Source organism: Dermacentor andersoni, chromosome 6, assembly GCF_023375885.2.
Source record: "Dermacentor andersoni chromosome 6, qqDerAnde1_hic_scaffold, whole genome shotgun sequence".
NCBI classification, from domain to species: Eukaryota; Metazoa; Arthropoda; class Arachnida; order Ixodida; family Ixodidae; genus Dermacentor; species Dermacentor andersoni.
This window is the reverse complement of record NC_092819.1, coordinates 177,962,375-177,978,601: the sequence shown is the minus strand read 5'-3', so window position 1 is coordinate 177,978,601 and position 16,227 is coordinate 177,962,375. Positions and strand designations below refer to the sequence as shown.

The window sequence follows — 16,227 nt, the reverse complement described above, 5'->3', positions numbered from 1 at the left end:
CTCTCTTTATGCCTGTTGCAATTTGTATATTGACACGTGTACTTGTCTTTATCGGGCGACACGTTTTGCCGCCTAACAAATGTTATCGCACAGCGCGGGACGCGCATGCATGTATCCGAAGTTTCTGGGAAGTTATCGATGCTTCTATCCGCGGTCTGTTGTCGCCGAACCTTGTGTTATCTGAGTTCATCGCCTGACGCGAATGGTGTAGAACTATGTGGAAGGCACGCGGGTCCCAGCGATTAGTCTGGAACATTCGATGACTGCTCTATAAAAGCCGACGCGCTTGGCCCGCAGATCAGATTTACGACGATCGCCGACTGTGTTCGCCGCTCTCGTTGTGCTTTAAGTGTAGCCTGTTTTGTGGGCACAGGTTCGCCCAATAAAAGCTAGTTTTTGCCTTTCACAGTTTTGCTACTGTGTTCTTTGACGTCACGACCACGTGACATCTGGTGGAAGTGCTTTGCGTTCATGTACCGGACGCCCCCACAAAGCCGTGACCCAAGCCCTCACTCGGAAGACACCAACGTCGCCAAGAACCAGCGAGGTAGCCGCAGGCTGCAAGGACTGCCCCCGGAGCACGGACTTTTGCCTGAGACGACTAGGAAGATGGCCACCACGTCCACACCAATGGCAGCCCCAGCGTCACCCGTCGTGCTGCAGCAGCCCAGGGAGCCTCCGACGTTCCGCGGTTCAACTTTCGAGGACCCGGAAAGCTGGCTTGAGACGTACGAGAGAGTCGCTACCTTTAACAACTGGAACAGCGACGACAAACTGCGATATGCCTTCTTCGCTTTGGAAGACGCGGCCAGGACGTGGTTCGAGAACCGAGAAGCCACCTTAACGACCTGGGAACTTTTCCGAAGCGGCTTCCTGCAGACGTTCGCAAGCGTCGTACGCCGAGAACGAGCCCAAGAGCTATTAGAAACCCGGGTGCAACTACCAAATGAGACCACCGCAATTTTTACAGAAGAAATGAGCCGCCTATTCCGCCACGCCGACCCGGAAATGTCCGAGGAAAAGAAAGTCCGCCTACTCATGCGTGGTGTGAAGGAGGAACTTTTTGCCGGGATGGTACGAAGCCCACCGAAGACCGTCGACGAGTTTCTTCGCGAGGCCACCAGCATCGAGAAGACACTCGAGATGCGAAACCGGCAATTCGACCGCCGCACGAACGCGACAAACTACGCCGGAGTTCAGTCACTGGCCACCGACGACCTACGCGAGACTATCCGATCTGTCGTGCGGGAGGAGCTACAAAAGCTGTTCCCATCATCACAGCCTCAAGTGGCTTCGATTGCCGACGCCGTGCGTGAGGAACTCCAACAACAACTTGGAGTAGCCCCTGAATCGCCGCAGCCTGAGCCGCAAGCGATGACCTACGCCGCCGTCGCACGCCGACAAGGTCCCCCTCCGCGACCGCGCCAGGGCCCTGTCACGCCGCAATTCCGTCGTCCGCCGCCGCCGCCGCCGCCAGCACGACCACCCGTCACCCAGCGCAGCTACCCGAGGAAGACAGACGTTTGGCGCGCTCCTGACCACCGCCCGCTCTGCTACCACTGCGGGGAAGCCGGCCATGTGTACCGCCGATGCCCATACCGGGAGATGGGACTGCGAGGTTTTGCCGTTAACGCGCCGCGGCCACAGATTGGCGAACGACCTCGCGATATCGCCGACTACCTCGCCGCCACTCAGTGGAGCCCTCGACGAGCTTCTCGTTCGCCGTCACCAGGCCGCTACCTGTCGCCGCAGCGCCGACCATTCACTGGCCCAGCCCGGGGCCGGTCAGCGAGCCCATATCCGGAAAACTAAAAGCAGCAACCGATGGAGGTGCGGTTGCTGTTCGTCGAACTGACTAAGATCCTCCGCCGCCGACGAAGACGACGAAGCAACCATCTCGACGACCTAATGACGACACGCCGCTGTCCCGACGAAGTCAGGAAGCCAAGACTACACCGACGAAAGACGACTTGACGACGCGACGTTCAAGCTTCAGTTCAACACGACGCAGCCGTGATCCGACGCCAAGACCCAACTGCAACGCCAGACAAAGAACCACCGACCTCGACGTGCTTCTCGACGGCCACGCAGTTACCGCCTTAGTGGACACAGGGGCCGATTACTCCGTCATGAGTGGACACATCGCCGCCCAGTTGAAGAAGGTTAAGACTGCATGGGAAGGCCCTCAAATTCGCACCGCAGGAGGACACCTCATCACGCCGACTGGAATCTGCACGGCAAGAATAACCATTCATGACCGGACTTACCCTGCCACTTTCGTTATCCTCCAACAGTGTTCACGAGACGTCATTCTCGGTATGGACTTCCTGAACCAACACGGCGCAATCATCGACCTGAAGTCACAGTCAATAACGCTGTCGGAAGATAAAGCGATACCGCCGGAGAGCCCTCGTAGTCACCACGCCTTGAGTGTGCTCGAAGATCAAGTGAGCATCCCGCCTCGCTCCAGCATTGTTATATTGGTCGGCACCGAAACACCCGCTGACGTAGAAGGCGTCATCGAAGGTGACCAACGTCTACTGCTCGACCGTGAGATTTGCGTCGCAAGAGGGATCGCTCGACTGCACGGAGGAAACACGAAAGTGTTGCTCACAAATTTCAGCAAGGAGTTCAAGCACATCAACAAGGGCACGACGATCGCATACATCGAGGAAATTGTGGAAAGCAGCGATGCCTTTGTCCTCTCGGATTCTGTCGCATCTACCCCGACGACCGTAGTTCCCGAGCCAGACTTCGACATAAGTCCAAGTCTCCCCGTGATTAAGCAGCAACAGCTCAGAAGTCTGCTTCGACGATACAAAGGCTGCTTTTCGACGTCATCGAGGATTCGACAAACACCAGTCGCAAAGCATCGCATCATAACCGAAGAATGCGCTCGACCACTACGCCAGAGCCCTTACCGAGTTTCGACGCGGGAACGTGAGGCTATAAGAGAACAAGTCGACGAAATGCTGCGCGACGACATCATCCAGCCTTCGAAAAGCCCGTGGGCATCCCCTGTTGTCCTGGTAAAGAAAAAGGACGGAACCCTACGTTTCTGTGTCGATTATCGTCGACTTAACAAGATCATGAAGAAGGATGTATACCCCCTCCCACGGATAGACGACGCATTAGATCGGCTCTGCAACGCTAAATACTTCTCGTCGAAGGACCTCAAGTCTGGCTATTGGCAAATTGAAGTCGACGAAAGAGATCGCGAAAAGACCGCCTTCATCACCCCAGACGGCCTCTACGAGTTCAAGGTTATGCCATTTGGACTGTGCTCGGCGCCTGCAACGTTCCAGCGCGTGATGGACACGGTTTTAGCAGGATTGAAGTGGTAGACCTGTCTCGTTTACTTGGATGACGTCGTTGTCTTCGCCGGAAATTTCGACGATCACCTTACGCGGCTTGCAACAGTACTCGAGGCCATCAAGTCATCAGGGCTCACTCTGAAGCCAGAAAAGTGCCGCTTCGCCTACGATGAGCTTCTGTTCTTAGGCCACGTCATCAGCAAGTCTGGAGTCCGCCCCGACCCGCAGAAGACAGCTGCCATCGCAAAGTTCCCGCAGCCCACCGACAAGAAGGCAGTGCGTAGATTTCTTGGCATGTGTGCCTACTACAGGCGATTTGTCAAGGACTTTTCACGCATCGCTGAGCCGCTGACACATCTAACTAAATGTGACATCGAGTTCAAGTGGGAAACGCCGCAGGCCGACGCATTTGAAGAACTCAAACGACGCATGCAGTCGCCGCCCGTACTTGCGCACTTCGACGAGCTCGCCGATACCGAAATCCACACTGACGCCAGTAGCCTAGGCCTCGGTGCCGTCCTAGTCCAGAGAAAAGATGGACATCAACACGTGATAGCTTACGCTAGCCGGTCGTTGTCAAAAGCGGAAGGCAATTATTCCACAACGGAAAAGGAATGCCTCGCCATCGTTTGGGCTACAGCGAAATTTCGCCCCTACCTATATGGCAGGCCATTCAGAGTGGTCAGCGACCATCACGCGTTGTGTTGGCTAGCTAACTTAAAGGACCCTTCAGGACGGCTGGCACGGTGGAGCCTCAGACTACAAGAATACGACATCACTGTAACATACAAGTCCGGTCGAAAACACTCAGATGCCGATTGCCTATCACGCGCCCCCATTGACCCGCCGCCGCAAGATAACGAGGATGACGACGCCTTCCTTGGAATAATAAGCGCGGAAGACTTCGCTGATCAACAACGAGGGGACCCGGAGCTAAAAGCCCTTGTCGAGTATTTGGAAGGGCACACCGACGTTGTCCCTAGGGCATTTAAGCGTGGATTATCTTCGTTCACGCTTCAAAACAACCTACTCGTGAAGAAAAACTTTTCACCAGTCCGCGCCAACTACCTTCTTGTTGTTCCGTCGGCGCTGCGTCCAGAAGTACTGCACGCCTTACACGACGATCCAACCGCTGGGCACCTCGGGTTCTCCCGGACGCTGTCGCGAATACAGGAAAGGTATTACTGGCCGCGTCTTACCGCCGACGTCGCCCGTTACGTCAAGACATGCCGAGACTGTCAACGACGCAAGACACCACCGAAAAGGCCAGCAGGGTTACTACAACCGATCGAACCTCCTCGTCGACCATTCGAGCAGATTGGGATGGATTTGTTGGGGCCGTTTCCGACGTCAACATCCGGGAATAAGTGGATCGTCGTGGCGACGGACTACCTCACCCGCTTCGCTGAAACAAAAGCTCTGCCGAAAGGCAGCGCAGCCGAGGTGGCGAAATTTTTCGTCGAGAACATCCTGCTGCGACATGGCGCCCCAGAAGTCCTCATCACCGACAGAGGAACGGCTTTTACGGCAGAGCTCACCCAAGCCATTCTGCAATATAGCCAGACAAGCCACAGGAGGACAACTGCCTACCATCCGCAAACTAATGGTCTCACGGAGCGCCTGAATAAGACCCTCGCCGACATGCTAGCGATGTACGTCGACGTTGAGCACAAGACGTGGGACGCGGTCCTGCCGTATGTAACCTTCGCTTACAACACGGCGGTGCAAGAAACAACACAGATCACGCCGTTTAAGCTGGTTTACGGCAGGAACCCGACGACGACGCTTGACGCCATGCTGCCGCACGTCACCGACGAAGAGAATCTTGACGTCGCGACCTTTCTCCAGCGCGCCGAAGAAGCCCGACAACTCGCCCGCCTACGGATCAAGAACCAGCAGCGTACCGACAGCCGTCACTACGATCTCCGACGACGCTTCGTCGAGTACCAGCCCGGTGACCGTGTTTGGGTTTGGACCCCTATACGCCGACGAGGACTGAGCGAGAAACTTTTGCGTCGCTATTTCGGACCGTACAAGATCATCCGACGTATTGGCGCACTGGACTATGAGGTCGTGCCAGACGGCATTTCGCATTCACAGCGACGTCGCGCACGACCTGAAGTGGTCCACGTGGTGCGTCTTAAACCCTTTTACGGACGCTAACGAACTTTCCTTATTGTTTTTTTTCTTTGCTAGGAGTGCTTATTCATTACTTTCGTTTGTTTGCAGCATCGGGTCGATGCTTTTTAAGAGGGGGGTATTGACACGTGTACTTGTCTTTATCGGGCGACACGTTTTGCCGCCTAACAAATGTTATCGCACAGCGCGGGACGCGCATGCATGTATCCGAAGTTTCTGGGAAGTTATCGATGCTTCTATCCGCGGTCTGTTGTCGCCGAACCTTGTGTTATCTGAGTTCATCGCCTGACGCGAATGGTGTAGAACTATGTGGAAGGCACGCGGGTCCCAGCGATTAGTCTGGAACATTCGATGACTGCTCTATAAAAGCCGACGCGCTTGGCCCGCAGATCAGATTTACGACGATCGCCGACTGTGTTCGCCGCTCTCGTTGTGCTTTAAGTGTAGCCTGTTTTGTGGGCACAGGTTCGCCCAATAAAAGCTAGTTTTTGCCTTTCACAGTTTTGCTACTGTGTTCTTTGACGTCACGACCACGTGACAATATATTTGCGCAGGCTCCAATAAAGGTGTTGGCAGTCAGCGCTCGTCCTGTGTCCTCCCTTGTCCATGTTTTTTGGCGCTGTTTTAAATATGATTTCCCAAAATATGTTACGCGTATTAGTATGAACAAAAACTTTTTGTGCGCAGACAGACAGGGACAAAGAAGAGGAGCAACGGAAGGACGAGCGCTTTCTTGTGTTGCTCCTCTTCTTTGTCCCTGTCTGTTTGCGCGCAAAAATTTTTAAATAATGAATCTGTTCCAACTAGGCCAACTCGCAGTTATGCTACAGTTATGAGCATGTTATCTGCAAACCTAAGGTTGCTGTGATATTCGCCGTTGATCCTCAATCTGAAGCCTTCCCAGGCTACCCTATTGAAAAAATATGTATGAGAATTGTACGAGAACTTCTCTACGCTATTATTGCTCCGTAGACTCTACGATGTCGTATGTCACATGTGTACGAGAGGACATCGTTACTGAACGAGATCGTTCTCGTATGGGTACATTAAACGAGATTATTCTCGCATAGCTATGCTTGACGAGATAGTTCTCGCATGTCTATGCTCAACGATATCGTTCTCGTTTGTGTATGCTACATGAAAATATTCTCGTTCAGCTATGCAAAATGACACTATTCTTGTTTAGCTGCATTCTACAAGTGTTCTCATTTGTGTTGAATGAGTTTTGTTCATGCAATATTTTTGGTGAAGTTCCACACAGTAACATCTACTGCCAACATTACAGCGAGTTAATTTCTATCATGTGAGTCGGCCGATGTGCCAGCTCGGAGACAAAGAAGACACTTTTTAGGGCCCACAATTAACACAAACCATCTTTATTTTGCATCCCGAAGCATGGTGGCCAGGTGCTTGTTCAGGTCCTTCAGCCTCCTTGCCTCTGTATCCACGGTGCTTGGCGTTTTTGAAACAAAGTGCTCGTATGCCTCTGCAAAAAAATGTAAACAAAGCAGCCGGCACTGTTAGATTCTAACAAGCCATTGGAACTGACATGCACAATAGGTGGCTCCACTGCATAACTGAATGGGCTGGTTCTTGCATGATATTGAGTAAAGCGTGAAAATCTCACAGAGAAACAGGAAATAGAAAACACGGAGGCTTATGAGTTTTTTACCTATGTAAATTGATATTTCAACATTAACCACAGCAGTTGAAAGCAAGTGCTCGTCCTCGCATTGTCTTGTTCCTGTCTCTGTTAAATGTTCGTGTTTTACAAACAATATAAATGGCTGCAGAATTGCAATACCAGACCACAGAAATAGTCTAATACTTTTCCACAAGTATTTTACATTAAATGAACAAGTATAACAAGCTCATGCAAGTGAATACACAGATAGCACAGCTCTTTGCTACCGCACTGCGGAATATGCAGACGGAAAACACTGCATAGATGCCAGTGCAGAATTGTTTATAGGAACGATTAATGCACCTTTAATACCACTATAGAAACTAAATGATAGTTTTTGTTAGCGAGCTAGAGCACAGCACTTAATATACGCATACAGCTATGCATGCCCCTGATGTGTAGATGTAAACTGTGTCGGCCCATATGAGAGATCACCTCAATACAACCCGATCTTACCGACAGCCCATTATATTCGTGCAGAAAAAGCACCGTGTGATAGGCATTACTCCTTTAACTTCCAAACACTTTGCAATCCTTATGAAAACATGAGCTAGCAGGACAGGGTCTACTTACTTAGATATGCACCAAGATTTTGTGGTGTCAACGCTGGCTTGGCCTCGCCACCTTCCTTTAGCTTTCGCATACATACTTTTGCTCGTAACACTCCTGTGGATTAATTCCTGTGCCTGCCACAAGCATCGGGCAATCTCCCAGGCAAACGTGCCGTCCGTTTTGGCTTGGTTTACCCACATCCACTTACTAGCACAAATAAATAACCTATTTCGATTGTGAACCTACGAAAGATGAAAATTGCAAGAGATTAGTTACTCATATACAAAAATAGCATATGTGCTCTCAGAAAAAGTATCTTTTCCCGAAATAATGGATAAAAAAAGGTAACAGTTATTGAGGGAAACTAGGTTGCCAGACACAGTGATGGCACTCAAGGATAAAACTAAGATATATGCAAAAGGTTCAAAGTTTACATCCTGGCTGTAGGAAAGCCCTAGTCAATGAAGCTTCACTGATAATGGGCCAGGGACAATTCTAGCTCAGAGGATTCACCACATTTAATCCCACAGTCAGCAACAAGCACCTTTTGTACGGGATATACTAGATTTTCTTTACATTTGAGAAGAAGTTTAGGGAAGCAGATGGGAACAGTAGAAAACCACAGTAAAACTTCTTGCATCCTTAAGGAGCTGCTTTGTCCGAGCTAGAAATTTTACCCTTGAGGTTGAAAAAAGTTCTTGCAGTAACCCAGTGAGCTCAAATTACACATGCGGTGAAAGAAGGGGTGTATACAGTAAAAGCTCATTCATTGAAATTTCCCAGGACTGGAACAAAATTCTGAATTAACGGAATGTTGAATTATTAAGGGTATGAAAATAAGAAACAAACGTTCACACAAACACACTTTTATACTGAATTAATCCAGAAATCCTGTTTCTATTTCACACATAAGCAGTATGGGAGCTGCAAATGTCAATTCACGACTGATTATACTGCTTGTAGTGGCAAGGGTGTTGAGGAAGTACTCCTTTGCAGTGCAGTCATAGCACAAGACTTGGTCACATCTTTATCAGAAACGTGCTATTCACTACCACGGGTCCATCCCGATAATTTTTTCACCATTGAGCTGGCTGTAACAGATTGTTCTACAAACTCAATGTAACTGGCTGATTGGATGTCAGCGTGCAGGCCACAGTACAATTATTGTCCTCGATAGCCATCATGTTTGTGAGACTGCGTGCATTGCACCAAGTCACAATGAAAGTGCTACTTGCCACAGTTGACCGCTGCGAACGAAACCGTGGTCATGATCATCACGACTACAGAGTGTGACTATGCAGTTCTGAAAGGCGCCAGCCGCGGGGCGCGGCTGGCGACGTAGGCGCGGAGTAGGTCAATCGCGCGCGCCGGTAACCGAACGAACACGCCGAACAACCACCTCCGATCGCACCCCAGCATTCATAGTAGCCATGCCACGTGTCGCATTCGCAGTTGTGCGAGCAACATGCATTGCCTATTAATCTGTTCTTGCCCCTTCGCTTCTCACTTGATATTGCTGGGAAAGCAGTCAAACTGGATAGTTGTTAGACACTGGCGGTCATCTCCTTACCTTCCTTATGAATTGTGCGTTAAATGAGGCTTTTTTCTTGGTGAAAGAGTTCTAGTTTAAGGCCTAAACAAGCTCCATGGCAGTTTGCATTTAAGGAGTGTAAGCATCCTCTGAAAACATGTACATGAGGAACACTGCCGAAAGAGCACTTTAAAAAAAGAACACGAGTGTATTTATCACCAAGGCCAACCCTTGTGTCTTCTTAAATATTTATCAAAAGTCAAACTCAAAACTGATACTAAGGTGCAAGGTGTCCATATCATATTACCTTGTGAAAGCACCGTGGTGCCTGGATATTGTGGGACCAACTCGGACGTGGAGATCAGCACTGATCAGCAACACTGCAGTCTGCTTACAGCTTTTCTGCAGGCCCAGCCACACCTGCATTAAAACAAGTGAGCTTGGTGTCACAAGAGTACTGTATTTACCCGCATAATGATCAGACTTTTTTGTAAAAAAAATGGTCGCAAATTCAGATGTGTGATCATTACGCCGGTTAAATTTCCCGCAAAAAGAATTTTTTTATCCCGCGTTTGCTGCGGGATGGCAACAGGTCAACAAATAGGTGGCTGCCACTGAGTGTAGTGCGGAACACCAAAACAAAAATGGCGGCCGGCGCAGCAAGCTGAACACACCAAATGCGCCGAATGCGATTTTTTTTTTCTCGTGAGTACGTTACATGCATTGAAACAGTTTCTTCCGTATCCGGAATGAATAATATCATTAATATCAGTAAGTCTATGGCAATAACGTAGCCATGTCCACTATGAGGGGGCAGAAACAGATGGGCGCGCTTAGCTGCCAGTGACATAGAAAGACACAGCGGGCATGCTGCGGAAACTGCGGCATTTGTCTTCACTACTATATTAATACAGCACGTTTCCGCTAAGGGTGGGCGAATATCTTAGCTGTGTTACAAGTGTTACAAGATTTGTTGCGTGCCCACGAGTGCAGATGAGAAGAATCGAAAGGTGCCTTTTTTGTTGTTCTTGACCACAACCATTACAAAGCCTACACATAATAAAGGCAATTTTGGTTGTAGCTTTTTTGTCATGGAAGTGCGGAAAGTGATGAAAGGAATGAAATCGGGCATCTGCTTAAGAATGTTTTGTGCGTGCAGACTGCTTGGTTTGTCTTGAAGAGTTGTTCGCGTAGCATTCGACAGATGGTAAGCGCGATCATTAATAGCTAGACTTGGCACATGACAGATCGCTGCGGCAAGTTCGGAGTGTGATCAACACAGGAAATAAAAAAAAATCAAATTTGGACGACAAAATTCAGGGCTGTGATCATTACGTGAGTGCGATCATTATGCGAGTAAATACGGTAAATATAGAAAGTGACACTGTGAACAAAGCAATACTTATTAGGTAAAAATATGGATGAAATGCTGATATTCGCCCATAGAAAGCTTTAAGTAACAAAGCTTGCAAGATAAGAAAAACGCAATGTATGGGCCATCTGTACAAGAACATTAATCGAAGGTCCCTTCATTTTTTTAGTCCCTTCTCCTCATGCATAGATGGCAGTCGGGTTAAGTAAACTGGGCCAGATTACCACATAGTGTAAGCAAAGGTGGTCACTTTGTGGGCCAATTATGATACCATAGCACGACACGCATCCCTACAGTCGTTTTAATGTGTTCTGTAATGCTAGCCATCTTGTAGGCCCTACAGTGTCAAAGCATCCATAACCCTAACAGCGTTACCCAGTAGGGATAACCAATAAGTGTGCACAGCAGCACAACTCAGCATATCTATCAGGAGGCTTTCGTTACACTTTTACAACTCTCCTCCTATGGCTTCATCCCAATTTTTGTCAATACAAGCTTGAAGCATCTGCACAAGCTGAATGCACCAGGGCACCATAAGAAATACCACATCTTTCTAACCAATTCCATGTTTAATATAAGACTGGCAAGTTCACTATCATGGGTAGAACAAACCAAATTGTTCTGGAATCAAGTAATCTTCCACTACCTGTGAAAAAAAAGCACGCAAGAAAGAGTACGTAGAGCACAGGGGTGTTGATGGATATTAAATATCACTGTCGTGCAGTAGACACTACGTCGGCAAAACAGGCCAATGTATAAATGACTGGATTTGCAACCATTTTAACTGAATGCTCAGGTCATTTCGTGGTCACTTGGTAGTGCAAAGCTCACTTACATTATTTTGTTTGAAAACTGTGCAACCGTGGCAATGTATAAGGACCATAGCGCTGGCGAAATTCGTTAAGATTTCCTGATATGTGTGACAGGGAATCTGCAAGTTGGCTCCACCTCCAGTGGACTATCACATAGCAAGACTGCTTATTTATCATTGTAAAACAAGCATCATAGTAGCCATGCCATGTGTCCTTTTCGCGGTTGTGTGAGCAACATGCATTTTCGATTTATCTGTTCTTGCCCTTTCACCTCTCGCTTTATAGTGCTGTGCAAGCAGTAAAACTGGATGGTTGTTAGACTTATGTCCTGTCACTTCCTCACCTTTCTTATGAATTGTGCATTAAATAAGGCTTTTCTTTTGGTGAAAGAGTGCTACATTAAGGCATAAACAAGTTCCATGGCGGTTTGCATTTAAGCATCTTCTGAAAACATGTACATGAGGAACACTGCAAGAAGGACGCTTTAAAAAAGAACACGAGTGTATTTATCACCAAGGCCAACCCTTGTGTCTTAGCATATTTCTCAAAACTGATACTGACGTGCAAGGTGTCTATATCATATTACCTTGTCAATGAAGCAAAGCACAGTGGCGCCTGGACGTTGTGAGGCCAACTCAGACGTAGAGATCAGCACCAGCACTGATCAGCAACACAGTAGTCTGCTTACACTCTTTCTGCAGGCCCAGCCACATCTGCATTAAAACAAGTGAGCTTATTCTCACAAGAGTATAATATAAAAAGTGACACTATGAACAAAGTAATTCTTATTAGGTATAAATAGGAATGAAATGCTGATATTCGCCCATAGAAAGCTTTGAGTTAACAAAGCCTGCAAGATACGAAAAGTGCAATGTATGAGCCATCTGTGCAAAAACATTAATCGAAGGTCCCTTTTTTTCGCTTCTGTCCTCCTCGTGCATAGATGGCAGACAGGTTAAGTAAACTGGACCAGACTGCCCTGTAGGGTAAGCAAAGGTGGTCACTTCTTCGGGGAGCAGCCTATAGGCTGCTTCTTGAAAGAGTATTAGAAAATGCGAATAATGCATGTATGCATTATTCACAAGAGGCCTTGTTTCTCTGAGAATGCCACAGCCAATCACATATTTCAAATTGACCATTTTAAAATGCATGCAAAGTACAGCATGGCTTTGAGGGTACCCCAGACTACTGAAATTCACATCAGCCAAGTTCAGCAGACAACACCATAATTAAGCCTCCAGAAGTTGTGCATTTTACTGCAAGTTAACAGAATAATGAGGAAGAGAAGGTGAGGGAGATGGTGCCACTATAGCATAGTTCAAGCTCTATCCCACATCATGTGCAGAAGGGCAAAGAATGCCCAGCTTTCGGTTATACTCGCACCTGTGACCACTGCACCATGTTGACTGACATGCGTAACAAGCAGTTTGTGATACCACGTTATTACATCCTGCAACTGACGTGACATCAGAGATCAGCTTCAAGCTTGACGCTATGCTATACTAGGGACAGATAATGAACTGGCTACATTAAAATCTAAAGCAAAAGTGTTGAACATTGTTTGCCAAACCTGCCAGCCTCTGCACTTCATATTTTGCAAAAATTCTAGACAGAAATCCTGTGTTGGAAAGACAGCATGCACTTTCCTAAAGCTTGCTCTCAGCGCCCACATTTTTCTATGCATACATTATTAACCACTATTTACCTTGACACGCTGTACACAAACAGCACACTTGGAAAAGCAGAAACTAATCGGGAAAGTTGGCAGGTACCAAATACACAAATAGAACCTAGAACACATAAATGGCTGTGACCGTTTTGTACGTACCTTGTCAAAGCAGGCAGATCAGATGCTTTGTCGTGCTGTTCAGGCTGCATAGTGCCGCAGTCTCCTTTGTGGTGCAGAGATGCCTCCGTCTCAGGAAATTGTGACATCCCTAAACAATAAATGTTCAGCTTATTGTAATCACTGCTGAATCTGCAAACTTGTGATTTAACAACATCGCGTCAAATTGTGGAAAGCTCTCGTACAGCCAGCTACAAGAAGCTGCATCCGCTTAGACAAATAAATATTTCATTCTTACATCACAGGCGGTTATTAAACGTGTCAAAGGCACGAAAACAAACAGAACACTAAACACAAGAAATACAGGTTGTCTTGGCGACAATCTATAAGCATCAAAGTTTGCATACAAGCTAAAATCTTCTCACGAGTCAGATCATTTGGATGCCGTCGCGCGTTGGCGTTAGCTGTGAAAACATTTGCACAACACATCAACGTACTTCTAGAATTGTCTATACGATTTCTTGCTGAGGAATTACGTACAGAAGCAGTGACATTCCCTGCTTGAATTTTTGTGCCCGTTCAGACCAAGCGATGCCCCGGCGCTAGCATACTTCATAACAAAAAGAAAATAAACAATAGATGAAGCTCTTAACAACATCAATCTCGGGGTAATTTTCGTGAAACGTTTTCCTAAATGTGCACTACGATATCGAACGAACATTAGGGAATCACTGTCACTGTTTTTGTAGCTGTACTAATCATCTTCTGCTGCGCATGACAAGGTATACTACATGAACCATAAGAATGCGCTAGGCGCCGGACTTACCTTCTGAGGCGAGCGCTCCTTCGTGTCCGTTCACGCCGCATCGACTGCACCAACAGTCCGTCCAACGTAGTGTTGAATTGCGGTGAACTACAGTACGCGATAGCACAACTATCAACACATTCTTCCGTGCACTGTGAGCCGATGCGGGAGCGGCGAGAGTACAACACTTCTCATGAGCCGGGCACAAAGAAAGCGCGTGTGGACCGCACTACGATAATCAACAACGGCGCACAGCAAGAAACATACAGCGAGCTAATAGCATTGCACAGGACCCAGGGCTTAGTGATCGTTAATTCGCACAAAAAATGAGCACATGTTCTCTACGCACCGCGTAAATATGATCAAACGATCAGTACCACATCGACCGCCCGGGCCGCCGCAACAACGTTTATAGATCCTCTTTAAGTACCCCAACTCCTAGCCTATGCGCACCATTTAGCCCGCTACCGTTCACGCCACCGCAGCGCTGCCATCGACCTCCGCGCCAAGCGTCCAAGCGTCGTCTGCTATAGCCTGGCACGGTTATAGGTGCTTGTCGCGGCACTCGGCATTTACATGGTGCTCGCTGAATAAAGCAGCCGTTATTTCTTTCTGTTGTTGTTTATGCTGAAGTATAATATTTTACAGACACCATACCCGGGGGTACAGGTCCGAAGAAAGGAATGAGATGAAAAAAAAGTGGGCCTACAAACCAAAGTGCGCACGCAATGTTAACGCTCGGTGACCCACACTTCGCCGGTACTGGCGTCTCCGTGAGCGCAAAACTTGAACCGGACGCAAAAGACCTCGACCGCCAGCCACGTGCACGAGGACAGTGACAAGGCACACGCAGTGAGAAAATAAAATCGGCTACAGCACAAGAAGCGCAAACACCCGCAATTAACCTGCACATGTCAGCAGAGCAGCACCGCTCACTTGGTGCAGAGCTCGACCGCAGCGCCCTCACAGTCCCAGCAACAAGTCGCGCCTTGCTCGAAAGGAAGAGTCGTGCAACTGAGAAAGTAATTATAGGTCTCGGTCCGAAATGAGGGGAAATGACGTCTTTTGTTTACTTCGCCGTCTGTGGTTCCGGTAACCGTGATCGCATGGGTAGCGTGGGTAGTACAGGCGTATTATTTCAATGTTCTTGCGTGTTTTAGGCGACCTTTTTCAACAACTTTGCTGACATTGCTTTCAACAGCGAGGACAACCTGTGGAGCAGCCCTATCAATCGGACAGGGCCGTAAAATCTGTTTGGAGTTCGCAGCACATCGTCGTTTGGTTTGTGAATGTTAGAAGGTGTTCGTGATTCTCAGCGGCGTAATCGACGACAGATTTGGCGTCGAGTGGTGTACACTTTGTTCAGTCTTGTTGTGCGCCGTTCTACGGATGTGTACTGTGGTGTTGTTTGTGCTTCGGGAAATGGTGCCACGCCGGCGGGATTTGCTTTCTTGTAAAAACGTCCGTACCGTCTTCGGCGAGTGCTTTCGGAAACTGCTCGCCTTTTGTGCTTGTGTGTGTGCGTGTGCGCGCACGCGCGCGCTTCTGATATGCGTCGAACGCGTAGGAACGTCCGTACAGTCTTTCGTGAGCGCTTTCGGAAACTGCTCGCATTCTGTCTGTGTGCGCGCGCTTGACATTCGTCGTTATTGCGATTTGCAAAGGTGTTTTTCATTTGGTGACTGCGTCCGCGAACGCCAGGATGTGATACGCGTTCGTCATTTAAAGACCCTGCTTCAGTGTAGGGTCACTTACATTTTGGTTGCTTGGAGGTCAGCTTTCAACACATGGCAAGGCATTCCAGTGCGCTTAACCATCATTGGCACACGAACTGCTTTGTCATTTCTCCTTTAAATTTAAATTCAGTTTTGTGTAGTATGTAGGCAGATAATGGTCACCAAGTTGCGACGCTCATCTCGTTTTTTGCCACTGCTGTGCACATATGAGTATTTTTTACTAGGTCAAGCCCTCTTAGCAAGTTGTGAAACACTTAGTGCAAATAATTTTTCACAGCAGTAACTGTGATCATGACCACGATTGATCACATGACTTTTTAGGGATTGTTATTGTTATTACCACATTTTCTTATTTATTTGTGACAAAGTGCGATGGATTTTGACTGCTATTTTGGCTATCTGTTCACCAACCTATTACACTGTTTTGTGGTTGTGCTTTTTATATTTATATGTGGGCACGCATGGCCAATCTCATGCCTACCTTCTACAATTTGAC

At 48.0% G+C, this 16,227-nt stretch overlaps 1 protein-coding gene and 1 long non-coding RNA gene across 6 annotated transcripts in view; both read right to left on the bottom strand.

Annotated features, from left to right (window-relative positions):
* LOC126523961 (hydroxylysine kinase) overlaps window positions 1-16,227 on the bottom strand; it is a 360,868-nt gene that overhangs the window by 86,428 nt on the left and 258,213 nt on the right. The window lies entirely within an intron of this gene.
* Window positions 6,814-14,597, bottom strand: LOC126523962 (uncharacterized). Its single transcript, XR_008610844.2, has 6 exons — window positions 14,017-14,597; window positions 13,233-13,341; window positions 11,991-12,117; window positions 9,528-9,640; window positions 7,711-7,931; window positions 6,814-6,939 (listed from the first exon to the last, which is right to left on the bottom strand). It is a non-coding gene; the product is annotated as an uncharacterized lncRNA (long non-coding RNA).